Source organism: Sparus aurata, chromosome 24 (genome assembly GCF_900880675.1).
Source record: "Sparus aurata chromosome 24, fSpaAur1.1, whole genome shotgun sequence".
Lineage (NCBI taxonomy): Eukaryota > Metazoa > Chordata > Actinopteri > Spariformes > Sparidae > Sparus > Sparus aurata.
Genome location: NC_044210.1, coordinates 4427426 through 4434003, shown reverse-complemented (window position 1 = coordinate 4434003; position 6578 = coordinate 4427426). Strand labels below are relative to the sequence as shown.

The 6578-nt window shown below is 42.2% G+C and overlaps 1 long non-coding RNA gene across 1 annotated transcript; it reads left to right on the top strand.

The window, feature by feature from the left end:
* Positions 1-1947: 1947 nt before the first annotated feature.
* On the top strand, positions 1948-3158 carry LOC115576857 (uncharacterized). Its single transcript, XR_003982956.1, has 2 exons — positions 1948-2007; positions 2445-3158. It is a non-coding gene; the product is annotated as an uncharacterized LOC115576857 (long non-coding RNA).
* The last annotated feature ends 3420 nt before the right edge of the window (positions 3159-6578 follow it).

The following is a 6578-nucleotide window of genomic DNA, read 5'->3' as shown; positions in this document are numbered from 1 at the left end:
GAATCAATTTTATTTATATAGCCCAAAATCACAATCACATTGCCTCAGTGGGCTTTACAATCTGTACAGTGAACAACATCCTCTGTCCTTAGACCCTCGATTCGAGTGAGGAAAAACTTCACATGTTGATGGAAAAAAAACCTTTTAACAGGGTAAAAAAAACAATGGAAGAAACCTCAGGAAGAGCCACAGAGGAGGGGTCCCTCTTCCAGGACGGACAGACATGCAATAGATGTTGCGTGTACAGAAAAGAGCAACAATTCACAGTTTACAGTTACATCAACAGAAGATCTGATACAAGTTATGCAATGTTAGTGGAACCAGGAGACGACCGAGCAGGACGAGGCATCACCAAGTGGAGCCCGAGCCAGAGGACCTCCTGTCCACCATGTTGACCTGGAAGAGGGCAGGCCACACAAGATAATTAGTAATAGACAGAGAGAGGCATCAAGATTTACAGAAATAAAGATATGAGGAGATAGTGAAGCAGAGGAGAGCAATGATCCAGGAGAGCCCGGGGTGTGACGATCCAGATCAGTCAGTATTTCAAGGCAGCTGGAGCCCGGAAATGGTGGATGGTCCTAAGGGGCCGTGGTCCATCAGAAGGGAGCCTGAAAGAAAGAGGGGAGGAGGAGAAAGAGAAGGAGGAGAGAGAAGAGGAGGGGAGGAGAAAGCTGTAGAGAGTGACACAGCTTGCAGCTTGTGGGAACAGAAAACAAAAACAAAGGTTAGAGAAATGCAGTATTTATCAGAATAAACAGATTGTTTCTCGTCGGCAGCACAGTGTAACTCTAGTAGTATAGGAACTCATTGAGACTGACACCGACCCACTGAGAAGCTTACAGTTGATATCAGGGCTAATTAAAGGCTAAATGGAAGAAGTGAGTTTTGAGTTTAGATTTAAAGGCGTCAACAGAGCCAGATTGTCTGATGTCAGCTGGGAGGTTATTCCAGAGGAAAGGAGCCCGATAGGAAAAAGCCCTGCAGCCAGCTGACTTCTTCTTTATCCTGGGAACCATCAGGAGCCCTGAATTTTGAGAGCGTAATGGCCGAGTTGGAATATATGGTTTAATTAGATCTGACATGTACGACGGGTCAAGGCCGTGTACAGTTTTGTATGTCATCAGCAGCACCTTAAAGTCTGATCTTAGATGCACTGGGAGCCAGTGCAGAGATGCTAAGATTGGTGTAATATGATCAAATTTTCTTGTACGTGTTAAGACTCTGGCTGCAGCATTCTGAACCATTTGAAGACTTTTGGTGCTCTCGCGTGGAAGACCTGAAAATAAGGCATTGCAGTAATCAAGCCTAGATGAAACAAAGGCATGAATCAGGATCTCTGCATCCGCGGTGGACAGGAAGGACCTAATTTTAGCTATATTGCGCAGGTTGTAGAAGGCGATCTTGGTAATTTCTTTGATGTGCTGATCAAAGGAGAGTGTAGAATCAAAAGTAACACCTAGATTCTTGACGGTTGAGCTTTGAGAAATAACACAGTTGTCGAGAGTTACGGTCACCTGGTCAACATGGTGTCTCTGTCTGGCGGGGGCGATGACCAGCATCTCAGTTTTTTCCGAATTTAGGAGCAGGAAGTTTTCTGACATCCACTTCTTCACTGCATATAGGCAGGCCTCTAGCTTCATGATTTGCGATTTGTCATCAGCTTTTAAGGGCACATACAGCTGAGTGTCGTCCGCATAGCAGTGGAAATGTATTCCATGGCTCTGAATAATTTGGCCGAGAGGTGAAATATATAAAGAGAAGAGCAGAGGGCCCAAGACAGAGCCCTGGGGAACTCCATACTTCACAGCAGTAAAAATTGATGACGTACCATTGTAGGAAACACATTGTGTTCTCTCGGACAGGTACGATTTTAGCCAGGCTAGGGCCAGGCCAGAGATGCCAAATTGACTTTCAAGTCTGTCTGACAGTATGCCATGATCTATAGTATCAAATGCAGCGCTGAGATCCAGTAACATGAGCACTGAGGTCGAGTTAGAGTCTAAGGTAAGTAGAATGTCATTTACCACTTTAGTAAGGGCGGTTTCGGTGGAGTGAAAGGCTCTGAACGCTGACTGAAAAGGTTCCAGGAGATTATTATTGAGTAGGTAGCCTGAAAGTTGTTGGGACACGACTCTTTCTAAGACTTTCGAGAAGAAGGGAAGGTTGGATACTGGTCGATAGTTGTTTAGTGATCCTGGGTCGAGGTGTGGTTTCTTAAGTAGAGGCTTAACCACAGCAGACTTAAAACTAGAAGGGACAACACCAGTCATGAGAGATGAGTTAACAATATTTAACATTGTATTATGTAGCCAATAGCCTATATGGCAGTCTTTACATATATTAGAGGAGCTGCGGGCAAAAAAATCACTTGCATTCTCTGTTTATAGACAAAGGCTTTTAACACAGTGCACCACCCATTACTCAGGAACTATCTTGTTTAGTGCCATAGATAGTGGACAGTGGTGAAGTGGCAGCACAACTATCTCACTCATCAGTCACAGCCTTCTGAACATGGCGATGTCTTGTGCCAGTATGTCAAGCCCTGAGGTATGTGACTAACTATATCTGTAGGACCCATCACTGTACCTGAGACACCATGGTGGATTGATCATTCGTCACTTTGTGTATGCTACAACACTGGTATATTTTAACCTACGCAATATAATTTAAGGCACATTTTCTACTTACTTGAGACAGAAGTTTTTCTCATTGCAAAAAAATCATGATCTCAGGCCACGCAAATCTCTTCGTTTTAGAGTACCTTCTGTCAGATCGGAGGCCTGAAAATTAAGTGTGTTCAGCTATGGTGCTAGATCCTGGAATGATCAGCAAGACTTAACTTGCTGTAACTGCAACTGCTTCACACATGCCTAAATTGTGTTGCATTGTCCACACACTGTTGCTGCTGCTGCGACTTGACTTGATGCTGCCTTGTCATTTCCTTCATTCTGCTATTTTGAGCATGTCTTGTCCGAGCCACACTTGTAAAAGAGATTTTAGTCTCAATGTCACTTCATAGTTCCCTTTATGTTTAATTATAATGTGTCGATCACAAGCGCTGTGTAGCTGCCGATATGTATTCTGCAGCTATAAATCATCCAATTGTGGCAGTTTTTCAAAATCAGAAATTAAAGGTGTTTTTGTTGTTTTTTTTATTTGTGTTTGAGTATTGTTCATCTAAATTAAGGGCAGTAAATCTATGTGGAACAATAATAAGTCATGCATAGTAAGTTTGCTTCCAAAAAGTTAATAAAAGCAAAGTAAAAAAGCAAAGCATGAAAATAAAAGAGAAATGATAAGGAATCTCTTAGCCTAAAATGTCCTTCCTTTCAGTAGGGTGCAATACCTGAAGTGCTCACAGAGGATGGTCATTAAGCGCTTTTATTTTTTAAGTCGCCGGAAATTTTACTTTGAAGGCAACGCCGTCTAACTTCCCTTCCAACCATCTCTCAGTGTTGAGTTTGGCAGCTGACAGCAGCGCATCACAGGACTGTCCCACAGATAACATTGTTTGAGACTAAAGTGTGTGTTTCCTCATCCAAAAAGTGCCCCTCTATTTCCGGCAATAGCTTGGATAGATACACGTGCTATGCCAAACTCCATTTAAAAAATCAACGCAACACCCATTATTTTTTGTCTGGGTATAGTCTCACAAATGTTCACATTAAGTCGTAACTTTTTCTACAATTCCCACAGTGATGGAACAGACTTTAGGCCTCGTCCATAGCAAGAAGAAGCAATTTTTTAATGACATTCTGTTATTATGCTGCTTTGATAACCTATTGTGATTCATCGTCATTCAGAAGAGGTTGGTGCTACTAGTAATATCATGCCAGTAACATATTTTGCATTTTAGAGTAACAACGAATAACTCGATAATATGTAATCATAGAGTGAATAAAAAGCACACTGAGGTCTGAATATGTCCTTTTAAACTTGTATTCTGTAACATTTTTTTGGTTATATTTGCTAACACTGTCATTATGATCTGACAGTAGAATAAGATACAGGTCAGCTGTGTAAAAATCCACTGTCTGTGGCTCCACCCAATGGCGGTAATTGGATTTGCAAGAATTCACTGCTCCCGGTATAACTCAACCAATCAGAGCCAAGGGGAGTGTCTGTGAAGTGTCAATCACTCTCGTGGCAGACCCCTCCCTGGCACAGGTGTATTGAGCAGTGCCCCTCCCCCGCGCAGGCGGATTTCCTGCTTTTACCTGGTCAGATATGTTCAAGCCCAAACTGTTAACAATGGCGGAGAACGGACAGCAACAACAGAGCTGAATAATATCCCACCATTGCCCACGTCGAAGAGAATAAATAGGAAGGCTGACGAAGAAAAGCAGTGTAGAAAGAACTGGACCGAGCCAGAGAGAAAACTAGGATAAATATCAGAGCGCCATTTCAGAGGTGGAGGGAACTGCGGGATTTGTAAGGACTCAAGAGCAACACAGGGTTAGCGGCTTTTATGCTGGACATGTAAGGACCCCTGCTTTATATATGTTTACGGTGGCTCCGGTTACAGTAACGCTTGAAATAGATATGGCCAAATGATGTCTGCTTCGTAGCTTGTTGGTAAATCTAGCTTGTTAACTTGTATGCTAACTCTGGTGTTTAGCTCTGTATTTCTGGCTGCTGGTTAGCAAAAGTGTCTTTCAAGTGACCGGGCATGTTATTTTTTTGTTCATTACGCTCTGAAGTGGTTGAATTGATTTTGATAAATAACGTTACTCATGCTTCAGAAAGGCTGCATGGCGTTGCACCGTCTACCGATGTGAGGAATATTGTTTGTTACTCGGGATATCTACAGTGATCTGCATGAGGCACTTGTCATTTTAATTTAGTTGTTTTGATCAGAAACAGAAAAATCTGGGCTTATGTTGTCATTGCAGTCTTGGTTATCTGGCATCCTCTGTTACCATGGTTACAAGTGGGTCCTCTGTGGGGAGGAGCTTCGAAGGCAGGGCTGCAGCAGCAGAGAGGAAGAGGGTGGGACCTGGGAGCTGTATCATTCACATTTTCTGACCAAGTCCACTTTCTTCTCAAAACTCCAGACTACAGCTTTTATTGTCCTCATTAGGCAAATGAACATGTAACTGACACAGCTACTGATGTATTTGTTCCAAACCACACACACACACACACACTCACTCACACACACACACACACACACACATTTCAAACAAATCTATATGTACTGCCCATGGTGCAACATGGTGTCTGGCTTTTCGTTTTTGTGGTTTTTGTTTTGTGGTTTGAAATTAGCTCTGCGACTCTGCTAGAGGTGCCTGACTAGAAAGACAAAGTTAATCATCATCTTGAGCGCTTCGTATGTACAATTTAGGTTTGTGCCATGTTCAGAGAAGCCTGGGTTGGGTCGTGAGTGTGAAAATTCGAGACACTGTGCATAACAGGATGTCACACCAGTATTCACACGCTAAACCATGCCACTTCAATCTTCTGTTGCCCGGTATCAGTAACAGGAATCAAGAGCTGGTTCATGATAATTGTCCTCTCTGTTGCCATCATGGGTCTTTTTGCTGTGGTTTGTTGGAAATGCCTGCCCATGTCAGGAGGGTAAACGCCAATCGTCCGATTAGGCTGGAGATGAAAAACTGAACCTAGTCAGCCTGTAAAGAAGCTGACTCTGTCTTGGTCTTTAGTCACATCATACATTAGTCTGCATGCATGGGAGAGAGCACAGGTGGCCCCTGCTCCAGTCACGACAATCCCATTTTCTTCGGAAGTATTGGACATACAGATGGGTGTGCGCCAAGGATCTGCATGAAAATAGATTTTTTTGTAGCACTATCATGCAAGTAAAACAGTCAATACCAATAGTATGACACTGATACTACAGCATTAAACCCGTTTCCTTTGTTTTCTACCTTTTTTCCTGGTACTGCTGACACGTCTGACCTTTTTCATTCTGCACACACCCATAAAGACCCATTTGACTGCGTGTAAAGGCCAACAAAGACATGACAAAACCACTGAGGTTGAATCTGAAACCGGGGGCCAAAATGACAGCTTCTGACTCGCTTTACCTTCACAGGTTCAGTTACTGCCGGGCTGGAAGCAGTTTTAAATGTTGAAATATAAGATATATAAAATAAATAAAGATATAATAAGATAAATGAAATATATTTCTGGTCATATAAGGGCCTATGACCAGAAATTACTTGAAAATTGGATTTCAGTTAGCTATTTAGCTTACAGTTAGCATATCAAGTCTTTAGATTTAAATGCAGAGCAAAGCCCTCAAAATAGCTTAAATTACCTGAAGACAATGAAAAAAGAAAATGTTCAGGTAACTGTATCCAAAAATAAAAAGATTGGGAACTAAAACTGAGAATTTAAATAATAGTCAGTGTCATGCTAAAATAAACACACTAACTTGCTCAGAAGACAATGCTTACATTCTGATATCAAGCAGGTATAATGTTTACCATGTGCACCATCTTGGTTAGTGTGTTAGCATGCTAACATTTGCTAGTTGGCATGGAGCAGGTTATGAGGTTGTGAATAATTCTGCAGGTGTAAACCAAAGTACTTGATACCCAATTACGTTGGGT